A 23,158-nucleotide genomic window follows, 5' to 3' on the forward strand; every position below is an offset into this window, starting at 1 on the left:
CAGAACCCACTATGTCATCCTTGATGGTGAGTGTTCATAAGAAATAACAATATCATCAGACGTGCTCCAGGGAAGTGTGATAGGACCACCGTTATTTTCTATATGCATAAATGATCTGGCAGACAGTGTGAGCAGCACTCTAAAGCTGTTCGCAATTATGCTGTGGTGTACAGAAATGTATCATTGCTGAGTGACTGTAAGAGCATACAAGATGACTCAGACAAAATTATTTCTTAGTAGTGTGCTGCTTCACCCAGTCATGTCAATTAAATATCTAGGTACAACACTGCAAAGCAAAATGAAATGGAATAAGTATGTAAGTATTGTAGTAGGAACATGAAGGAGAGCACATATAGGACACTAGTGCATTCTTGAGTAATTCTCAAGTGTTGGGATCCACAGCAGCTGAGGTTAAAAGAAGACATTGAAGCAATTCATAGGCAGGCTGCCAGATTTGTTACCGGTAAGTTTGAATAACACAAGTATGCTTCTGGGATTCAAATGGGAATCCCTGGAAAGAATATCGTTTTTTTCTGAGAAACACTGTTGAGAAAATTTAGAGTTGCTGCAGAGCAATTCTACTGCCGCCAATGTATATTTCTCATAAGGAACATAAAGATAAGAAAAATTAGTGCTTATATGGAAATGTATCAACAGTTTTTTCCTCTGTTGCAAGTGGAACAGGAAAGCTGTGGCTTTGGAGTATATATGTAAAAGGTTAGTTTGATAAATTTGGTAAATTTCCATGAAAGAAAGGAATGTTTTTATTGCACCTACATGGTTGGTAAGGTTGATTATTCCTAGGATTGTATAAAGAAATTCAAGTATGTACAGCATGCAGTTCACTGTTAACAGCCGTCTGATTTGGTCAGTGCATCAACAGTGATTTAAATGGAGAAAATGAAGTTTTGTGCTCTTATTAATTATTTTCATTTGAAGAATTGAACAGTCACACAATTCAAAAGAGAACTGGATGAAGTTCACATGACTCTTCACCATCACTGAAGTCTATTTGCTTTTTGGATTAATGAATTTAAATGTGGTTGGACAAGCACTGAAGATGAAGTGCACTCCAGCTGTCCAACTGAGGTACCCAAGAAGAAAATTATTGATAAAATCCATGATACAGTAATATAAGATAGCCAAATAAAAATTTATGAGGTTGCTGAGACTGTAGGAAGATGAAGTGCACTCCAGCTGTCCAACTGAGGTAACCAAGAAGAAAATTATTGATAAAATCCATGATACAGTAATATAAGATAGCCAAATAAAAATTTGTGAGGTTGCTGAGACTGTAGGTATCTCAATTGAGTGTGCATATAATATTCTGCATGAAGAATTGACTATGAACAATGTTGTGTCCCTTGAGTAATGAATTCAGTAAATAATACATAACATATAGAAATATAATAGAGGGAAACATTCCATGTGGGAAAAATATATTTAAAAACAAAGATGATGAGACTTACCAAACAAAAGCGCTGGCAGGTCAATAGACACACAAACAAACACAAACATACAAACAAAATTCAAGCTTTCGCAACAAACAGTTGCTTCATCAGGAAAGAGGGAAGGAGAGGGAAAGACGAAAGGATGTGGGTTTTAAGGGAGAGGGTAAGGAGTCATTCCAATCCTGGGAGCGGAAAGACTTACCTTAGAGGGAAAAAAGGACAGGTATACACTCGCACACACACACATATCCATCCGCACATACACAGACACAAGCAGACATTTGTAAAGGCAAAGAGATTGGGCAGAGATGTCAGTCGAGGCGGAAGTAAAGAGGCAAAGATGTTGTTGAATGACAGGTGAGGTATGAGTGGCGGCAACTTGAAATTAGTGGAGGTTGAGACCTGGCAGATAACGAGAAGAGAGGATATACTGAAGGGCAAGTTCCCATCTCCGGAGTTCTGACAGGTTGGTGTTAGGGGGAAGTATCCAGATAACCCGGACGGTGTAACACTGTGCCAAGATGTGATGGCCGTGCACCAAGACATGTTTAGCCACAGGGTGATCCTCATTACCAACAAACACTGTCTGCCTGTGTCCATTCATGCGAATGGACAGTTCGTTGCTGGTCATTCCCACATAGAAAGCTTCACAGTGTAGGCAGGTCAGTTGGTAAATCACGTGGGTGCTTTCACACGTGGCTCTGCCTTTGATCGTGTACACCTTCCGGGTTACAGGACTGGAGTAGGTAGTGGTGGGAGGGTGCATGGGACAGGTTTTATACCGGGGGCGGTTGCATAGGGATGAACTAAGAGGTTACGAAGGTTAGGTGTACGGCGGAAAGACACTCTTGGTGGAGTGGGGAGGATTTCATGAAGGATGGATCTCATTTCAAGGCAGGATTTGAGGAAGTCATATCCCTGCTGGAGAGACACATTCAGAGTCTGATCCACTCCCGGAAAGTATCCTGTCACAAATGGGGCACTTTTGGGGTTCTTCTGTGGGAGGTTCTGGATTTGAAGGGGTGAGGAAGTGGCTCTGGTTATTTGCTTCTGTACCAGGTCGAAAGGGTAGTTGCGGGATGTGAAAGCTGTTTTCAGGTTGTTGGTGTAATGGTTCAGGGATTCCGGACTGGAGCAGATTCGTTTGCCACGAAGACCTAGGGTGTAGGGAATGGACCGTTTGATGTGGAATGGGTGGCAGCTGTCATAATGGAGGTACTGTTGATTGTTGGTGGATTTGATGTGGATGGACGTGTGAAGCTGGCCATTGGACAGATGGAGGTCAACGTCAAGGAAAGTGGCATGGGATATAGAGTAGGACCAGGTGAATCTGATGGAACCAAAGCAGTTGAGGTTGGAGAGGAAATTCTGGAGTTCTTCTTCACTGTGAGTCCAGATCATGAAGATGTCATCAATAAATCTGTACCAAACTTTGGGTTTGCAGGCCTGGGTAACCAAGGAGGCTTCCTCTAAGCGACCCATGAATAGGTTGGTGTATGAGGGGGCCATCCTGGTACCCATGGCTGTTCCCTTTAATTTTTGTATGTCTGGCCTTCAAAAGTGAAGAAGTTGTGGGTCAGGATGAAGCTGGCTAAGGTAATGAGGAAAGAGGTATTAGGTAGGGTGGCAGGTGATCGGCGTGAAAGGAAGTGCTCCATCGCAGCGAGGCCCCGGACATGCGGAATATTTGTGTATAAGGAAGTGGCATCAATGGTTACAAGGATGGTTTCTGGGGGTAACGGATTGGGTAAGGATTCCAGGCGTTCGAGAAAGTGGTTGGTGTCTTTGATGAAGGATGGGAGACTGCATGTAATGGGTTGAAGGTGTTGATCTACGTAGGCAGAGATACGTTCTGTAAGGGCTTGGTAACCAGCTACAATGGGGCAGCCGGGATGATTGGGTTTGTGAATTTTAGGAAGTAGGTAGAAGATAGGGGTGCGGGGTGTCGGTGGGGTTAGGAGGTTGATGGAGTCAGGTGAAAGGTTTTGCAGGGTGCCTAAGGTTCTGCGGATTCGTTGAAGCTCCGCCTGGACATCAGGAATGGGATTACCTTGGCAAACTTTGTATGTGGTGTTGTCTGAAAGCTGACGCAGTCCCTCAGCCACATACTCCCGACGATCAAGTACCACTGTCGTGGAACCCTTGTCCGCCGGAAGACTATGCAATGTATTGTAACAACAAATTGCCTCCGATGAGCGTGGCGTGACAACTGTTCAAATTAGATTCGTTTGAGCAGTTTCAGGTGTGCTTTTGAGCATGCGCAGTTGAGTCGCGTGGGCGCCACTACTTTATATTGCCCCGGTTCGGAAATTGGTAAATCTGGGGCTGATGCACAGAGCAGTCTGAGTTGTGGTGGGGAGGTGGGTCATCTCCACGTGACCTGTGTTGACGTTCAGTGATTTTGTTGTTTCCTCTTCCTTTATTACTCTCACGTTAAATGATAACAAAACGTATTTTTGTGGCCTGGAGCTATCAAATGAATTAAAATACGTACGCATAATTACGTAAGGCTAAAATATGTTGTTAGTTTTAGATTTTATTTCCACCTTTCTGACAGTCAAATATTAATCGCCTTACAGAACAATGAAGTTATTTTTGCCGGTTTGCTAAAGAGATTTGGCTTTTATTAATCATTTCTGTTGAGGCAGTCTATTTATTTGAAACGAAATGTTTAATTTCACACTATTGGCTAGTTTCAACTGTTCACTGCATTTCAAGTGCACATATGGCATATGCCATAATAAAGAACCAAACATTAGATAATACAGTATTGGTACTCCAAGAAAATTTACATATGAATGTGCATTTTAAGCCGAATAATGCATTTTAGTATGGTTCACGAAATTCTGTCGCTCTTGAAGTATCCTCTGATGTCTTGTTTCTTTTATGACATAATGTAAAATCTTTTAATGTTTTACACGTATGAACATATGGGTTTCCTGCATCATCGTAGCTGCGCTAGCGCGGTGACGTTTGTTATCTGGTGCTCTCTTGCAACTGCTGAAACAAACCTATTTCTAACAGGTCACGGGAAAATATTGCAAATGGTGGTTTGAAAAGCATTACATTTAAAGCAGATTTCCTTTTACGTAAGATGAGCTATGTGCGAGAATGAACGATGAATTTCTTGAATCACAAAGCGTTTGACTCTCATTTAAAAATCAACTCTTTGAGGACGACCGTATTGAACAATTTTGAGCCCAGAAGATCAGACATTAACGTCGTTATTAAAAATTTTGCTGGCATTTGTGTGATGTATCTTAATGTGTGACAAGTGCAAAAAAGATCAATGTTATATGTAGAAGCTTAGCTTCTCTTCCAGCTTATTAATCTTCGAGACGAATATTATATGTGCATGCTATGTATACTAATTTAAACCACTAACTTCTCTTATTTATGTGTTCGTGCTACTTTAGAGTGATCTTGCAATTGGCTGACTACATCACATGTCCTATGCTGTCATCAGCTGGAGAGATCACGTGACATGAGCTATGACTATCTTACAAAAGCATATTGAAATCTCGATTTCAATGCTTTGGAAAGTGACATGCAATGTTTGGTGGAATTCGAATTTATACCTTCATAATACGGAAATATGCAGCGTGTACATGTTGCTGCACATCAAAGGTCTTTCAAAACGTGTTTTTCCCCACTGAGTTTCGTTTTCTAAAGTGCCGGGAAATTCTACTCCGGTATATAAAACCATAAACATTCAAAGGATTGATGAGTTTTACAGTGCCAAATAAGAGTGTACTGTCACTTAACACGGAAAAAGTGTATTTTTAACCGGGAAATCTGGGAATTTTTTTTCCTTGTCCACGTATACACCCTGAAATTTAGCAACTTTGCTAATGAATTCATTGCAAAACTGTATGAGGTTCAAGTAAAGCATGATTTTCACTTATTTCATTCTTATTGATCTGGTGAATCTAATAAAACCTGTCCCAGAAGTGTACCTACAGTAGTTTTCCAGAACATCCAGAGAAGCAAAGAAGTAATATCGTAAAATTTTTGTTTATTAACTGCTTGGCTCAATTTGTTTTTTAAATCCCAGACAATTGCACAAAGTTTTCAACAGTACTTGTAGAGAATTTAATTTCAAAAAAGGTTTGGTAATAATGTTAATTGAAACTGTATGAATGTGTCAGATAATCTGCCTTTAATAATACTGTAGCACATGTTAAACCAGAAGAAACAAATCTCACTGTTAGGGAAGTTTTACAGTGTACATACAATTTCACAATACATTCACAATAAATGTTGATGTTATGAATGCAACAGACAAAATTAAGAACAACCCTGTGAAACTGAAATGTGCAACAAAATCTGTTCAAACATGTGCAGCTAAATGCATTGAACTTGGTGTAGACATTTTTGTTTAGTTTAACCTCATACAGTTTTTCGATGGCTTCATATTAGCGAAGTTGCTAAATTTCAGGAAAAATCCTTTATTAGCCGTAACTCCGTAACCAAACACAGGGGGATTATAATTAAAGTTTAACTTTCAAACCACTGTAGAAGTAACACCACTGGTTAGAATGATGTCAAATTGCAATGGAATATTATTGAAGAAGGGGGAAAATGTATGGCAGAAGAAAAATAAATAGTTACAAAATGTAGGAATAGATAGCACTGTAAGAATCATAATTTAATAGTGGTCGACTACTAATGACAAATTTATTGTTCACAATGTCTAAGTGGTACCTTTGACATTAAACAAACTGTACTACTCAGTATGCATGGGAGTACTGGTGTGATAATTTTATTTATGTTAGCCTATCCACCATGCCAAGGTCATATCGTATTGGATGCGAAAAATTGGTTTTTAATTGTTGTGAGGCCAAAAACTGCATAAAAAGCATCAGTGACATTGGTTTTTAATTGTTCTGAGACGAAAAAACTGCATAAAATGCATCAATCAAATCAGATTATTAATTTCTATGTGACTGGTGCAAAACGTGTTCAATATATTGTCCACTGTTTTCTCTGCAGTGAGTTGAAATCGAGAAACAGCATGTTCCACAATTTGTCAAAGTGTTTCTGGGGTCATGTTCAGAATGTGTTGCACAATGCATGCCTTCAATGCAGCAAAGTTTGCAATCTGAACACTGAACACCGCATCTTTCAGACAGCTCCACAGCCAGAAGTCAAGTGGATTAAGATCAGGTGATCAGGACGGCCAGGCTGTAGGGAAACGGCAGCTGATAATTCTAGCATTCCAAAAATGATGCTTCAGCAGCTGCTTAACTGCATTTGCAATGTGAGGAGGTGCACAATCTTGCATAAAGATGATCCCATCTACACTGTTGGAGAGCTGGAATGATGTGGTAGTGCAAGAGACACTCAAAGCACTTACCAGTGATGGTACAGGTAACAGGACCAGGAGCACCTGTCTCTCCAAAAAAATATGGCCCTATGATAAATGATACCATAAACCTGCACCACATAGTGACCTTTTCGGGATGAAGTGGTACAGAATGATTTGTGTGTGGATTTTCCATTGCCCATATTTGACAATTCCATGTATTGACATATCCTGTGAGATGGAAGTGGGCTTCGTCTGTCTACAGAATCTTCCACAACTAATCATTGTCCACTTCCATGCGAGCAAGATACTCTAAAGCAAACGTGTCTCTTGCTGGCAGGTCAACAGGAAGCAATTCGTGAACATGAGTAATTTTGAATGGATAGCAAAGAAGAATATTTTGTAGGATTTTATGCACTATGCTTACATATAGAGTGTGACACACAGGAGACGGATGGTTTTGAACTGCGTAGTACTGAGGGAGTGGTGATGGGAGGTGGTTGTGATGGGGATAGTTCTGATCCACACAAGATGCCATTTCATTTACTCAGTCACTATGGAGCAGTGGGACTTGCAACACCGTCTGTTTGTCTATGACAGTTTCGTGAAAAGTGGCGAGTCTATTATTACTATACAGCGCTTGTTTCGTGCGCGGTTTAATGTCAGTGGACATGCAGCTGTTCTGAGCCATAACTCAATCCTCAGATGGGTGGAAAACTTCAGATAACTGGAAACATATTGGATAAGAACCATCCTGGCACGAGACGCAGAGTAACGACACCAGAAAATGTTGAAAGGGTAAGGCAAGCGGCAGTCAGAAGCCCAGGACGGTCAGCTAAACGTCATGCTAGTGAGTTATGATGAACCAATCGTGAATCGGTTGGACGAATTTTGCATGAAGAATTGAAATTCCATCCCTACAAAATGCTCATTGTCCAACAATGTAAGGAAACTGATTTTGCTGTACGAGAAGACTTCACTTGCAGAATGCAAGTGATTTTGGAATCAAATGAAAATGAAATTTTTAATTGATGAGCGATGAAGCACATTTTCATTTAGACGGGACCGTGAATAAACAAAACCTACATTACTGGGCTCCAGAGCATCCACACCTTATCCACCAGCTTCCTCTACATTCAGAAAAAGTAATAGTCTGGTGTGCTCTTGGCTCTGTTGGCATTATTGGACCTTTTTTTTTTTAAGAGAATGGGGCCACATTTACTGTTAATTCAGTTCATTACATTTGTATACTTGAAACATTCTTGAAACCAGAACTAAGAAGACGACAAATCCCAAATTTCTCGACCTCTGCTATCGTGTGGAGAAATGTAGGGTCCCCCTGAATAGGTCAGGCATGCATTATGCGCAGGAAGTGGCTACAAGGGTAGTGGAGTACGTGTGGAGTGCACATGTGTGTTTGTTAGGTTAGAGAATTCCCTCCCTAGGCCCGACAAAACGGCTCCTGAGACACGGCAAGATAGTATTAGGCAAAATGCAACAGGGAATAACAATATTAATGTGGTAATAGTAAACTGCAGGAGTGTCTATCGAAAGGTCCCAGAACTGCTCTCATTAATAAATGGTAACAATGCCCACATAGTACTAGGGGCAGAAAGTTGGCTGAAACCAGATGTAAACAGTAATGAAATTCTGAACTCAGATTGGAATGTATACCGCAGAGACAGGCTGGACAGTGAAGGGGGAGGCGTGTTTATAGCGATAAAAAGTCCAATAGTATCAAAGGAAATTGACAAAGATCCGAAATGTGAAATAATTTGGGTGAAGGTCACGGTTAAAACAGGCTCAAATATGGTAATTGGATGTCTCTATAGGCCTTCTGGCTCAGCAGCTGTTGTGTCAGAGCACCTGAAGGATAATTTGGAAAATATTTCGAGTGCATTTCCCCACCATGTTATGGTTCTGAGTGGAGATTTTAATTTGCCAGATATAGACTGGGAGATTCAGTCGTTTATAACGGGCGGCAGGGACAAAGAATCCAGTGAAATTTTTTTAAGTGCTTTATCTGAAAACTACCTTGAGCAGTTAAACAGAGAACCAACTCATGGTGATAACATATTAGTCCTTCTGGTGACAAACAGACCCAAACTATTTGAAACAGTTAATGCAGAACAGGGAATCAGCGATCATAAAGCAGTTACTGCATCGATGATTGGAATATTAAATAGAAATATTAAAAAAGGTAGGAAGATTTTTCTGTTTAGAAAGTGACAAAAAGCAGATTTCAGAGTATTTATTTTATTTTATTTTTTTGCATGGAGACACCAACTGGTGTCTTTTGCAAACGTATTTGACGGCTCAACACAAAAGTTTTGTCTCAAGTACAGATAGTGTTGAGGATCAGTGGACAAAGTTCAAAACCATCGTACAATATGCATTGGATGAGTATGTGCCAAGCAAGATCATAAGAGATGGAAAAGGAAAACAGCCACCGTGGTACAACAACTCAGTTAGAAAATTGCTGTGGAAGCAAAGGGAACTTCACAGCAAACATAAATATAGCCAAAGCCTTGCAGACAAACAAAAATTATGCCAAGCGAAATGTAGTGTGAGGAGGGCTATGCGAGAGGTGTTCAATGAATTCGAAAGTAAAGTTCTATGTACTGACATGGCAGAAAATCCTAGGAAATTTTGGTCTGATGTCAAAGCGGTAGGTGGATCAAAAGAAAATGTCCAGGCACTCTGTGACCAAAATGATACTGAAACAGAGGATTACAGACTAAAGGCTGAAACACTAAATGTCTTTTTCCAAAGCTGTTTCACAGAGGAAGAATGCATTTCACAGAGGAAGACTGCATTGTAGTTCCTTCTCTAGATTGTCGCACAGATGACAAAATGGTAGATATCGAAACAGACGACAGAGGGATAGAGAAACAGTTAAAATCGCTCAAAAGAGGAAAGGCTGTTGGACCTGATGGGATACCAGTTAGATTTTACACAGAGTATGCAAAGGAACTTGCCCCCCTTCTTGCAGTGGTGTACCGTAGGACTCTAAAGAGCTTAGCATTCCAAAGGATTGGAAAAGGGCACAGGTCATCCCCGTTTTCAAGAAGGGACGTGAAACAGATGTGAAGAACTATAGACCTATATCTCTAACGTCAATCAGTTGTAGAATTTTGGAACACATATTATGTTCGAGTATAATGACTTTTCTGGAGACTAGAAATCTACTCTGTAGGAATCAGCATGGGTTTCGAAAAAGACGATCGTGTGAAACTCAGCTCATGCTATTCATCCACGAGACTCAGAGGGCCATAGACACGGGTTCCTAGGTAGATGCCGTGTTTCTTGACTTCCGCAAGGCATTCGATACAGTTCCCCACAGTCATTTAACGAACAAAGTAAGAGTATATGGACTATCAGACTAATTGTGTGATTGGATTGAAGAGTTTCTAGATAACAGAACACAGCATGTCATTCTCAATGGAGAGAAGTCTTCTGAAGTAAGACTGATTTCAGGTGTGCCACAGGGAGTGTCGTAGGACCATTGCTATTCACAATATACATAAATGACCTTGTGGATAACATCGGAAGTTCACTGAGGCTTATCGAGAGGTTGTAACAATGGAAAATTGTACTGAAATGCAGGAGGATCTGCAGTGAATTGACACATGGTGCAGGGAATGGCGATTGAATCTCAATGTAGACACGTGTAATGTGCTCCGAATACATAGAAAGAAAAATCCCTTATCATTTAGCTACAATATAGCAGGTCAGCAACTGGAAGCAGTTAATTCCATAAATTATCTGGGAGTAGGCATTAGGAGTGATTTAAAATGGAATGATCATATAAAGTTGATCGTAGGTAAAGCAGACGCCAGACTGAGATTCATTGGTAGAATCATAAGGAAATGCAATCCGAAAACAAAGGAAGCAGGTTACAGTACACTTGTTTTCCCACTGCTTCAGTACTGCTCACTGGTGTGGGATCCGTACGAGATAGGGTTGATAGAAGAGTTAGAGAAGATCCAACAGACAGCAGCGTGCTTCGTTAGAGGATCACTTAGTAATCGCGAAAGCATTACGGAGATGATAGATAAACTCCAGTGGAAGACTCTGCAGAAGAGATGCTCAGTAGCTCAGTACAGGCTTTGTTGAAGTTTCGAGAACATACCTTCACCGAGGAGTCAAGCAGTATATTGCTCCCTCCTATGTATATCTCATGAAGAGACCATGAGGATAAAATCAGATAGACTAGAGCCCACACAGAGGTATATCAACAATCCTTCTTTCCACACACAACACGAGACTGGAATAGAAGGGAGAACCGATAGAGGTACACAAGGTACCCTCCGCCACACACCGTCAGGTGGCTTGCGGAGTATGGATGTAGATGTAGATGTAGATCCCTTTAAAACATGTTTGGTTCCAGCAGGATGCGGCAACAATGCACACTGCAAACACTTCAGTGACAGACGCATGTTTCCTGGCCAGATTATCTCATGTTTTGGCAATGTTCCATGGCCTCCCAGGTCTCCCAACTTGTCAGTGTGTGACTTTTTTCTGTGGAGGTACCTCAAGAACTGTATCTGTAACCACAAACTACGAAATTGGGACAAGTTGAAGAATGCAATCATTCAAGAAATTTCTGCCATACCTGCAGAGATTTTAGTCCGTGTGATGGAGGATTCTGAGAAGAGACTTGAGTCCTGCATCAGATATGATGGACATCACCTTGATGACATTATTTTTCATAAATAACTTTGTTAACTAAAATTGCAAATAATGAGCTTTGGTTTTGTGTAAATAAACATGCATTAATTTTAAAGTTGGCTGAGTATTATTTCATTAAAAACTGTCCGTCTCTTATATGTCACCCTGTACGTTCAATGTTGAGGCTATTCTCCATGCTCTACATGTTTGCATACCACCACTCATCTCCTCCTGTATTGTTGTGGCCTCTGCTTCCACTGATGTCGAATCAATTCGTTTCCTCCCTCTACAAGGTTTCACACCAAAGGAACCCATCTTTTTGAATTTCCAAATCATTTTCTCCAGACCCACAGCAGTCATCAGACCAATGTCTTTTTACAAACACTTCAGCATTCTGAACTTCTGCAGAGCGACAGGTGCACAGTCATCATTCTTGTAATAGAGCTTTACAAGCAGAGCTTGATTCTGCATTGCAAAAGTCATGGCAAATGTCGCAGACGTGAAAGGAGGGAAAGCTGTGTATTTGGCATGTTTATACCAACTTCAGTGGGTCATGTGTATGACAGGTGTTTTCATTTAAGTATTCTGACACATACAGCACCATCTGTTGATCAGTTTCCACTTTTTTTATTAGATGCTAACAAATATGAACCATTTAATCTGCAAAAGTGTTAGCTTGACATTAGTATAAATTTTCACCACTTGCAGGTGACATTAATACGAACAAAGGACACAGCACTAACTGCATTTCTGTCATCTTAAACATCTTAACACAACTTTTTATACCTTATACACTACAAATGTGGCACACACATGGGGCATCGACTATATAATGTTGAGAGCTTAAAAAACACATGTAGGGAAACATTCCACGCGGGAAAAATATATTTAAAAACAAAGATGATGTGACTTACCATACGAAAGCATTGGCAGGTCGATAGAAAAACAAACAAACACATACATACACACAAAATTCTAGCTTGTGTCTGTGTATGTGCGGATGGATATGTGTGTGTTTGCGAGCATCCTCCTACAGGCCAACTGTAAATTAGACCAGCATGCCACCCTTCACCTCAAAAAACTATCCAATCTCCTGGTTTCCCACCTCCGGAAAGGCAACTCACTCACCATTCACAACCTTTCCAGCAAACCTCAACCACCTCTCATTGCACACAAACCCAGTCTCTCCCACCTACTCAGTCTCCCACTTCCAGCTCCACTCCCTCCAAAACCTCAAAATTCCAAGCAACACAATCTGGCACCACAACACCCTAATTCAGTAGTTAACCTTTCCTCCAAACCTCTCTCCCAATCCGAAACCCCTGTCCTATCCAAAGGCCTCACCTTCAGCCCCACTCCCAGATTCAACCAAACAGCCCTCGTCAAAGATTTACTGTCCTACACCCGTACTCTCTGCTGGAAGTATCACTTTGCCACGAAGAAAAATGATCCTAATCCTACCCCTAACGATCCAACTCCCCAAGACACTATCCAAATTGAACCCTGCCTGGAACAGTTCCGTCCTCCGTCACAGCGGGACCCACCTCCTCTTCCTCAAAATCACCCTCTCCAAACCTTCCAGGAATTTCTGACTTCCAGCCTTGCCTCTCAATCCTTCTTAAAAAACCTTAATCCTACTCCCAACATCACCACTGCTGAAGCCCAGGCTATCCGTGATCTGAAGGCTGACCGGTCCATCATCATTCTTCCGGCGGACAAGGGTTCCACGACCGTGGTACTTGATCGTCGGGAGTATGTGGCTGAGGGACTGCGTCAGCTTTCAGACAACACCACATACAAAGTTTGCCAAGGTAATCCCATTCCTGATGTCCAGGCGGAGCTTCAAGGAATCCTCAGAACCTTAGGCCCCCTACAAAACCTTTCACCTGACTCCATCAACCCCCTGACCCCACCGACACCCCGCGCCCCTACCTTCTACCTTCTTCCTAAAATTCACAAACCCAATCATCCTGGCCGCCTTATTGTAGCTGGTTACCAAGCCCCCACAGAACGTATCTCTGCCTACGTAGATCAACACCTTCAACCCATTACGTGCAGACTCCCATCCTTCATCAAAGACACCAACCACTTTCTCGAACGCCTGGAATCCTTACCCAATCCGTTACCCCCAGAAACCATCCTTGTAACCATTGATGCCACTTCCTTGTACACAAATATCCCGCACGTCCAGGGCCTCGCTGCGATGGAGCACTTCCTTTCACGCCGATCACCTGCCACCCTACCTAAAACCTCTTTCCTCATTACCTTAGCCAGCTTCATCCTGACCCACAACTTCTTCACTTTTGAAGGCCAGACATACCAATAATTAAGGGAAACAGCCATGGGTACCAGGATGGCCCCTTCGTAAGCCAACCTATTCATGGGTCGCTTAGAGGAAGCCTTCTTGGTTACCCAGGCCTGCCAACCCAAAGTTTGGTACAGATTTATTGATGACATCTTCATGATCTGGACTCACAGTGAAGAAGAACTCCAGAATTTCCTCTCCAACCTCAACTCCTTTGGTTCCATCAGATTCACCTGGTCCTACTCCAAATCCCATGCCACTTTCCTTGATGTTGACCTCCACCTGTCCAATGGCCAGCTTCACACGTCCGTCCACATCAAACCCACCAACAAGCAGCAGTACCTCCATTACGACAGCTGCCACCCATTCCACATCAAACGGTCCCTTCCCTACAGCCTAGGTCTTCGTGGCAAACGAATCTGCTCCAGTCCAGAATCCCTGAAGAATTACACCAACAACCTGACAACAGCTTTCACATCCCGCAACTACCCTCCCGACCTGGTACAGAAGCAGATAACCAGAGCCACTTCCTCATCCTCTCAAACCCAGAACCTCCCACAGAAGAACCACAAAAGTGCCCCACTTGTGACAGGATACTTTCCGGGACTGGATCAGATTCTGAATGTGGCTCTCCAGCAGGGATACGACTTCCTCAAATCCTGCCCAGAAATGAGATCCATCCTTCATGAAATCCTCCCCACTCCACCAAGAGTGTCTTTCTGCCGTCCACCTAACCTTCATAACCTCTTAGTTCATCCCTATGAAATCCCCAAACCACCTTCCCTACCCTCTGGCTCCTACCCTTGTAACCGCCCCCGGTGTAAAACCTGTCCCATGCACCCTCCCACCACCACCTACTCCAGTCCTGTAACCCGGAAGGTGTACACGATCAAAGGCAGAGCCACGTGTGAAAGCACCCACGTGATCTACCAACTGACCTGCCTACACTGTGACGCATTCTATGTGGGAATGACCAGCAACAAACTGTCCATTCGCATGAATGGACACAGGCAGACAGTGTTTGTTGGTAATGAGGTTCACCCTGTGGCTAAACATGCCTTGGTGCACGGCCAGCACATCTTGGCACAGTGTTACACCGTCCGGGTTATCTGGATACTTCCCACTAACACCAACCTATCCGAACTCCGGAGATGGGAACTTGCTCTTCAATATATCCTCTCTTCCCGTTATCCACCAGGCCTCAATCTCTGCTAATTTCAAGTTGCTGCCACTCATACCTCACCTGTCATTCAACAACGTCTTTGCCTCTGCACTTCTGCCTCGACTGACATCCCTGCCCAAACTCTTTGTCTTTAAATATGTCTGCTTGTGTCTGTATATGTGTGGATGGATATGTGTGTGTGTGCGAGTGTATACCCATTCTTTTTTTCCCGTAAGGTAAGTCTTTCCACTCCCGGGATTGGAATGACTCCTTACCCTCTCCCTTAAAACCCACATCCTTTCGTCTTTCCCTCTCCTTCCCTCTTTCCTGATGAGGCAACAGTTTGTTGCGAAAGCTTGAATTTTGTGTGTATGTTTGTGTTTGTTTGTGTGTCTGTCGACCTGCCAGCACTTTCATTTGGTAAGTCACATCATCTTTGTTTTTAGATATACACTCCTGGAAATGGAAAAAAGAACACATTGACACCGGTGTGTCAGACCCACCATACTTGCTCCGGACACTGCGAGAGGGCTGTACAAGCAATGATCACATGCACGGCACAGCGGACACACCAGGAACCGCGGTGTTGGCCGTCGAATGGCGCTAGCTGCGCAGCATTTGTGCACCGACGCCGTCAGTGTCAGCCAGTTTGCCGTGGCATACAGAGCTCCATCGCAGTCTTTAACACTGGTAGCATGCCGCGACAGCGTGGACGTGAACCATATGTGCAGTTGACGGACTTTGAGCGAGGGCATATAGTGGGCATGCGGGAGGCCGGGTGGGCGTACCGCCGAATTGCTCAACACGTGGGGCGTGAGGTCTCCACAGTACATCGATGTTGTTGCCAGTGGTCGGCGGAAGGTGCACGTGCCCGGCGACCTGGGACCGGACCGCAGCGATGGACGGATGCACGCCAAGACCGTAGGATCCTACGCAGTGCCGTAGGGGACCGCACCGCCAGTTCCCAGCAAATTAGGGACACTGTTGCTCCTGGGGTATCGGTGAGGACCATTCGCAACCGTCTCCATGAAGCTGGGCTACGGTCCCGCACACCGTTAGGCCGTCTTCCGCTCACGCCCCAACATCGTGCAGCCCGCCTCCAGTGGTGTCGCGACAGGCGTGAATGGAGGGACGAATGGAGACATGTCGTCTTCAGTGATGAGAGTCGCTTCTGCCTTGGTGCCAATGATGGTCGTATGCGTGTTTGGCGCCGTGCAGGTGAGCGCCACAATCAGGACTGCATACGACCGAGGCACACAGGGCCAACACCCGGCATCATGGTGTGGGGAGCGATCTCCTACACTGGCCGTACACCACTGGCGATCGTCGAGGGGTCACTTAATAGTACACGGTACATCCAAACCGTCATCGAACCCATCATTCTACCATTCCTAGACCGGCAAGCGAACTTGCTGTTCCAACAGGACAATGCACGTCCGCACGTATCCCGTGCCACCCAACGTGCTCTAGAAGGTGTAAGTCAACTACCCTGGCCAGCAAGATCTCCGGATCTGTCCCCCATTGAGCATGTTTGGGACTGGATGAAGCGTCGTCTCACGCGGTCTGCACGTCCAGCATGAACGCTGGTCCAACTGAGGCGCCAGGTGGAAATGGCATGGCAAGCCGTTCCACAGGACTACATCCAGCATCTCTACGATCGTCTCCATGGGAGAATAGCAGCGTGCATTGCTGCGAAAGGTGGATATACACTGTACTAGTGCCGACATTGTGCATGCTCTGTTGCCTGTGTCTTTGTGCCTGTGGTTCTGTCAGTGTGATCATGTGATGTATCTGACCCCAGGAATGTGTCAATAAAGTTTCCCCTTCCTGGGACAATGAAATCACGGTGTTCTTATTTCAATTCCCAGGAGTGTATATTTCCTACGTGGAATGTTTCCCTCTATTATAACTCTATATATATATATATATAAAAACAAAGATCATGTGACTTACCAAATGAAAATGCTGGCAGGTCGACAGACACACAAACAAACACAAACATACACACAAAATTCAAGCTTTCGCAACAAACTCTTGCCTCATCAGGAAAGAAGGAAGGAGAGGGAAAGACGAAAGGATGTGGGTTTTAAGGGAGAGGGTAAGGAGTCATTCCAATCCCGGGAGCGGAAAGACTTACCTTAGGGGGAAAAAAGGACATTCGCAACAAACTCTTGCCTCATCAGGAAAGAAGGAAGGAGAGGGAAAGACGAAAGGATGTGGGTTTTAAGGGAGAGGGTAAGGAGTCATTCCAATCCCAGGAGCGGAAAGACTTACCTTAGGGGGAAAAAAGGACGGGTATACACTCGCACACACACACATATCCATATACTACAATGTGGCAAAGCCATGTACTCCAGAGTGTAGAACCAGGTACCCATTCTGTTAACAGGAACAGACAGAATAATAATGTTCACACAGGCAATGCAGATAGGTATGGCAAAGCTAGTATGTTTCAGTGTGAGCACAGAGCCATACATGTTGGCAGTTATCCATGCGGTTTGTGACAACAAAACCCATGTAACATTCTGCAAGGGATTATGTCACAAAATGTGAGCAACTTAACTGGATGTGATCACAGTCTTTTGCAACGCAGTTCAGTTGTGGGGAGCAGTATCTCCAAAGTCAGAATTGCCCATGGAAGAGAGTTTGATAAAGAAAACACAGTTCCAGCCTGTTATTGGTGACAAAAATTCAGTTCAACTAGTTGTTTTCATATGTAGTTTTGGAACTTGTTGCATATAACATGGAGTGAGAGACAAAAGATTCATTTAGTATGATCTCACACTCCAGGTGAGCCAACGTTGTGAGCTATGCAAGTCTCCAAATAATAATTTTAATTAGCCAAGCAATGTCACAGTGTTGAGTCTTCATGCTCCACAATGGAGTGGTAATAACAAGCAAACAGTGAGAATAGTCAAGGGGCAGCAGGTGCACATCAGCCAGGTTCATCTGCATTGAAAAACTAAATTTGGCCACAATACACTCTCCAATGTTGGCCGTGGAGGACAAAAAGAGCAAACTTATTCACAATCTTAGTCATGCATCACAATTATTGAGACACAATGACAAATGTTACGATTAGAACATAGGTCTTGTGCAAGTACAGAGAAAGAGATAGACTAGACCGTGGTGGGAGGTAGTGTTAACATATACCTGTGAAAGTAGTAGTCATCACAGGAGCTTCCACAAACGTGACGAGTGTGGAGTTTTTCAAGATGCTAACCCAAGTCCAAGGAATACTCACTTTGCTGCCACAGAAGCACTGTCCCAACTGATTAAATATCAAAACAAGTCATAATCATTGTCAGAATGGACTCTTGAGTAACTTTCTTGTCATCTGGGGACTCTTGGTCATTTGTGTTTCAAGTTGTGAGCTTTTCAGGGAAAGAGAGGGACGAATTGACCTCTCTCATGGAGAAGTCATGATGATCAATGAAGGCAAACTAGTAGCTTTGGTATTGTTTTCAGACAAGTCTGGAACAGTCAAGGGCTATGAGTACAACATTGAGGTAATTCATCATGAAACATACTGTCATGACAATTATTCTGTACCTTGTAACTTAACATGACAAGGAATGTAAATTAATGTTTAAGAATATATTGGCTAACTAAAAACATGTGAAGCTGAAAATCTGAGACAAATTTTAACAATGGGGAGGGATGTGTTGAGTAATATGGGTTCCAAGTTATAACATTTTTAACGGAATTCAACCATCTTGACATAAAATAGGATAGTTATACCATGATTAGCAGTGCTCCATGGAAGCATGGTGATGCAAGACAGATAAGCAGCACAGCCTACAACTCCACAGTAACTGAGTGAGAGAGAGAGCACACACAGCAGGAAAACAGAGGACAATGACTAAGCAAAATAACACACAGGCCCATTCACGCAGTGGAATGCTGCAAGAAGCAATAGCCACGGCTAGGGAAACCACTCGCAGACCAATTTAACTTGCTGCTAAGAGGGAATTAAAGCAAGAGTAGCAGAATAATGAGACCACATGCAGTCATCACTAGTAAACTGCACGCACAGAACTACGGAGAACGATTCAGGTCAATGGGAACAATGGAGTCCGTGTTGACGACATTCCATTCCATGACCAAGTTGTTTTAGTAAGTCTTGGCTCAGATCAACCAGCACAACAGTACTAGCCAGCAGTGCAGTGCCGTTGTCATGCCAACCACTACGGATGGGAGAGCCGATGAACTACCAGCAGCAGTGCAGTACCAGGTGCTGTATTCTCAGAGTGTGGGGCTGACAACTATGACCAGGATGGTAGTACTGGGTTCAACGCCTGCTGCCTACACCACACGGCAGATGGGGTGGTCCAGGGAAGAAGAGACATGGAGTGGGATTAAGTACACTCCCTCAGCTGGTAGCAGCCATCCATGCAGTACCAGGCTGGGCTAAGCATATGTATTGATGCAGGAGGAACAGCGTCTCCCTAGGATGCAGGCACAAGGACAGTGCAGCGTGACCAGGGCAGGAGGCAACTACAGTCAACAGGGCACCACGCTTCATAAAGTTGTCACAATAAATGATTCACTGAATAATCATGTTTTCTTAGTGCCAAAGGCGCTTCCAGATGATTCTTGATGTCATGCAGAGGTGTCGTCCACTCAGCACCTTTGTAATATAGCTGCACGCTGGTTTGTCAAATATATAGAGATTGAAAAATAAAATTTCAAGTCTCATATATCTGACAGACATGTGTGAAGCTGTATTATTATAATTGCAGCATGTTCTCAGTACAGCAATGAGACTGATACGTAATTACATTTCTGGGAGACCAGATAACTGGAAGATGACAGCTAGTTACTGTTGAAATTGGTCATGAAATAAACTATTTTACATCTAGCAATTTTGATTTTAATATTATAAATTACAACATTAGACCACCTCAACAACATGTGTTATTTAGATATTATTGTATTAGGTTTATGTCATCAAATGTCAAGAAACAAACTGTATCAAAGTTAATTTTCTTTTAAAAAAAACATACTCTTAATAAATGTTAGTTGTTATTTCTTACTGTGTTACCACATATCTGTTATATTGCTCATGTGTCAAAGAAGTGTGAATGCAATCAACTACCTTTAAGGAACTACAACAGAGAAACATTTTTCCACTGTTGTGGATATTTGGGCAGAATAACAATGGCATTCAGTTACTACTGGCCTTAGAAGGAACCAGATGTTAGAGGAATGATGTAACAATATTCAGATCTGAAAATAAGATGCAAGACAGTTAATTGTCAATGCAACAGCAAAGTGGGTAAGCAGTTAAGAAGTAGTAATCTGAATGCTGCACATTCCTTTCAGAACTTTCATTACAGGTATGGTAACAAAAATAATAAAGGAGATCAATACTCAGAACACAGATACAGACCATAAGTATTTTTTGAAAAACACTGCAAAACTAATAACTATATCCAGTTTACAATTGATTGAGGTGCAAGATGTTTCTGATATGATGAAAAAGTTGAGGATCACCTTGAATAGTGATATTTATGGACTAAATATAAGAATGTTAAAATGGTCCATTCACCTAGCAGAATTAGTGATACATATAATGAATACACACATACTAGAAGCCCAGTTCTCAAGGCTGCTGAAGTACGTGAAAGCTACTCTAGTTTGAGATGTAGCATGTTGGAATCCAATCCATCTTTGTTTCCTGGTCCCTGGAATAACAATTTTTTTTCACTTTTCATTCTATATCTAATGTAGCTGCACACATAATCGGTAATACAAACAGGAATATGCCAAATTGTTACTTATGCAATATCTCATCCAGACTTTTAATTCTGTTTATATTTATCTTCCTGTTTATAATGATGCACTTAGTTTAACTAGAAGCCTAAGTAATTAAAAGATATAGGAAATTAAAGTCATAACAACATCATACAATCGAAAAACATTGTGAGGAAATAAACAGCACAGGAGGTATTTTTACCAATTCAGTTATACCTAAAGGACCAAAATCAGACCATAATACTGAATGGCTCTTCTGGAGAACCTTCTTCATTGGCGTGGGGTACCTAAGTTGTGATGTGCCCAAAGGCCCAATTTTAGGTCCACTACTATTTCTTATTTTCATAAATAACCTCCCTCTTTGTTCTTATACAAAGAGTAATTTTATACTTTTTGCAGATGATACATCAATTCTCATTGATGAACTGTCTGACAACAATCTTGAACAAACTACAAACAAAGTTTTCTCTGAAGTTTTAAACTGGTTTTCTGCAAATTGTCTCTCGCTCAATACAGACAAAGCATATTATCTGAGCTTTCATGCACCACAAAGAAATCTTGAAGAAATTACATAAAGTGTAGAGATCAACTAATACAAAAAATTGATGCAAAGTTCCTAGGTGCATATGTAGACAGCAAATGTAATTGGTTTACCCACATACTTCATCTCTATAAAACACAGCTCAGCTGTATATACACTATGAGTTATTGCTTCTGTGACTGAAGTGGATATCATTAAGGCTTCCTACATTGCTTACTTTCATTCAATAATGTCTTTTGCTATTATGTTCTGGGAGAACCAAACATTCACAAAAACAAAACAAAAAATGTCACCATTCAAAGAAAAAAAAAAAAAAAAGAAAGAAAGAAAACCTATTAGAATAATGAGTGGTGTCCACCATTGGTACTCTTACAGAAACTTGTCTCAAAAGGCTGGGATCTTTACCACCTCCTCATAGTATAATTTTCCTTGTTGACCTTTCTCTGTAAAAACTTTTCTCTATAGAAAGGCAAGTAGTGTGTTTACATTTCGTAGCATGCCATTGCAGCTGTAGCGGTTATAAAGCTAAGTACTGACAAAGTTGTTTGTGCACTGTTATACAGTTATTAAATTTAATAGTTTTCAATGGTGTTTCATGCTGTTTGTGACAGAATAACGATTTAATAAACATTTGGAAATGTTTACTCGCTGTGTTTTTTAGAGTTTTCTGTGCATTGAAGTCATTTAGTAAATTACATGCTGTAGTTTTCAGCTGAATTTTCTTATTGTTTTTAGTGAAATATTTCAGTAAAATTTCCATTCACTGTTTTAACTTATTGTGTGTTCCAGTGGCTGCTTGAATTTTTCATTTTGTCTAATAAATTTTGTGAAGTCTTGTTGGTATTGGTATAATAAGTTGTTGCTTTCTTAGTACAGAGAGAATTTGAAGACTGCTATTGTTAGTTCTATAAATAATTCTACTGGTGTAACTGAACTTAGGTAACATAGATGTTCAGTTTGTTTTCAGTAACAGTAAAATTTTATCATGAGTGAGAAGTGTGGGCTCTGTTGTAGGTTTGTGAGAAGTGGGTTATGGTGTGGAATTTGTTCAAAGTATTTTCATTGGTGTATGCAGTGGAAAAGCCATTGGGTATTCTAGTGAGATCCTCTCCTGGGAATGCAGAATCTATATTAGAAATAAGTTGATAGAGGAGCAGGAGCATAAGATCTGTGCCCTTCAGGTGCAGTTACAATATGCAAAGGAGGAACTAGATAGTTTGAGAAGGGTGAAGGGTGCTGAGGAACAGCAACTGGCAGTTGGCAAGAAGGCAGCTAGGAGGAGGGGGTAATAAGACAGCTGTACTTTGCATATATGGAATGTATGTGACCAACTGTCAGAGTTAAGTGGAGAGGAGCCTCTTGTAGCTGTAGGTGTAGGAAACATGCAGCAGTCCTCAGCAGTTAGGAGGCCTAAGCCAGTTGCAAAGTCTAACAGCAAGAAGAAGGTTCTGCTGCTAGGTGGTTCACATGGTAGAGGTGCGGGCCAGAAGTTACAGGCAGTGTTGGGGAGTGAGTACCATGTCACCAGCATTGTTAAGCCTAGTGCAGGGTTGGCTCAGGTGACAGAAAGCATACAGGAGTTATGTGGTAATGTTATGAAGGAATATCAGGTAGTGATAATGGGTGGAGCAGGGAATAGTCTTGATAGGGATGCGGAATATGATGTGGGTAGTGACCTGGTAAAGATAGCTACTCAAACTGGTGGCACTAATGTGCATTTCTTGCAACTGTTTCATTGTCATGACCAGCCTCATCTTAATGTGTTAACTTGGGCTGGAGAAGGAACTGATGGCAGAGGACATCGGTGACATTGCAGTGGTGTCAGTTGAGTCTATCAGTAGATTGGGCTTCACTAGGCATGGCCTGCGCCTCAATTGGTATGGGAAGGGGAGGCTGGCAAAGCTTATAGGTGACAGAGTAGTGGGTAGTGGTGGGAACACTCATGGGAAAATTCCTGTAGTAGTTG

The 23,158-nt window shown here is 42.2% G+C and overlaps 1 long non-coding RNA gene across 1 annotated transcript in view; it reads left to right on the top strand.

Annotated features, from left to right (window-relative positions):
* LOC126455678 (uncharacterized) overlaps positions 1-23,158 on the top strand; it is a 51,096-nt gene that overhangs the window by 11,934 nt on the left and 16,004 nt on the right. The window lies entirely within an intron of this gene.

This window comes from Schistocerca serialis, chromosome 2 (assembly GCF_023864345.2).
Source record: "Schistocerca serialis cubense isolate TAMUIC-IGC-003099 chromosome 2, iqSchSeri2.2, whole genome shotgun sequence".
Taxonomy (NCBI): Eukaryota; Metazoa; Arthropoda; class Insecta; order Orthoptera; family Acrididae; genus Schistocerca; species Schistocerca serialis.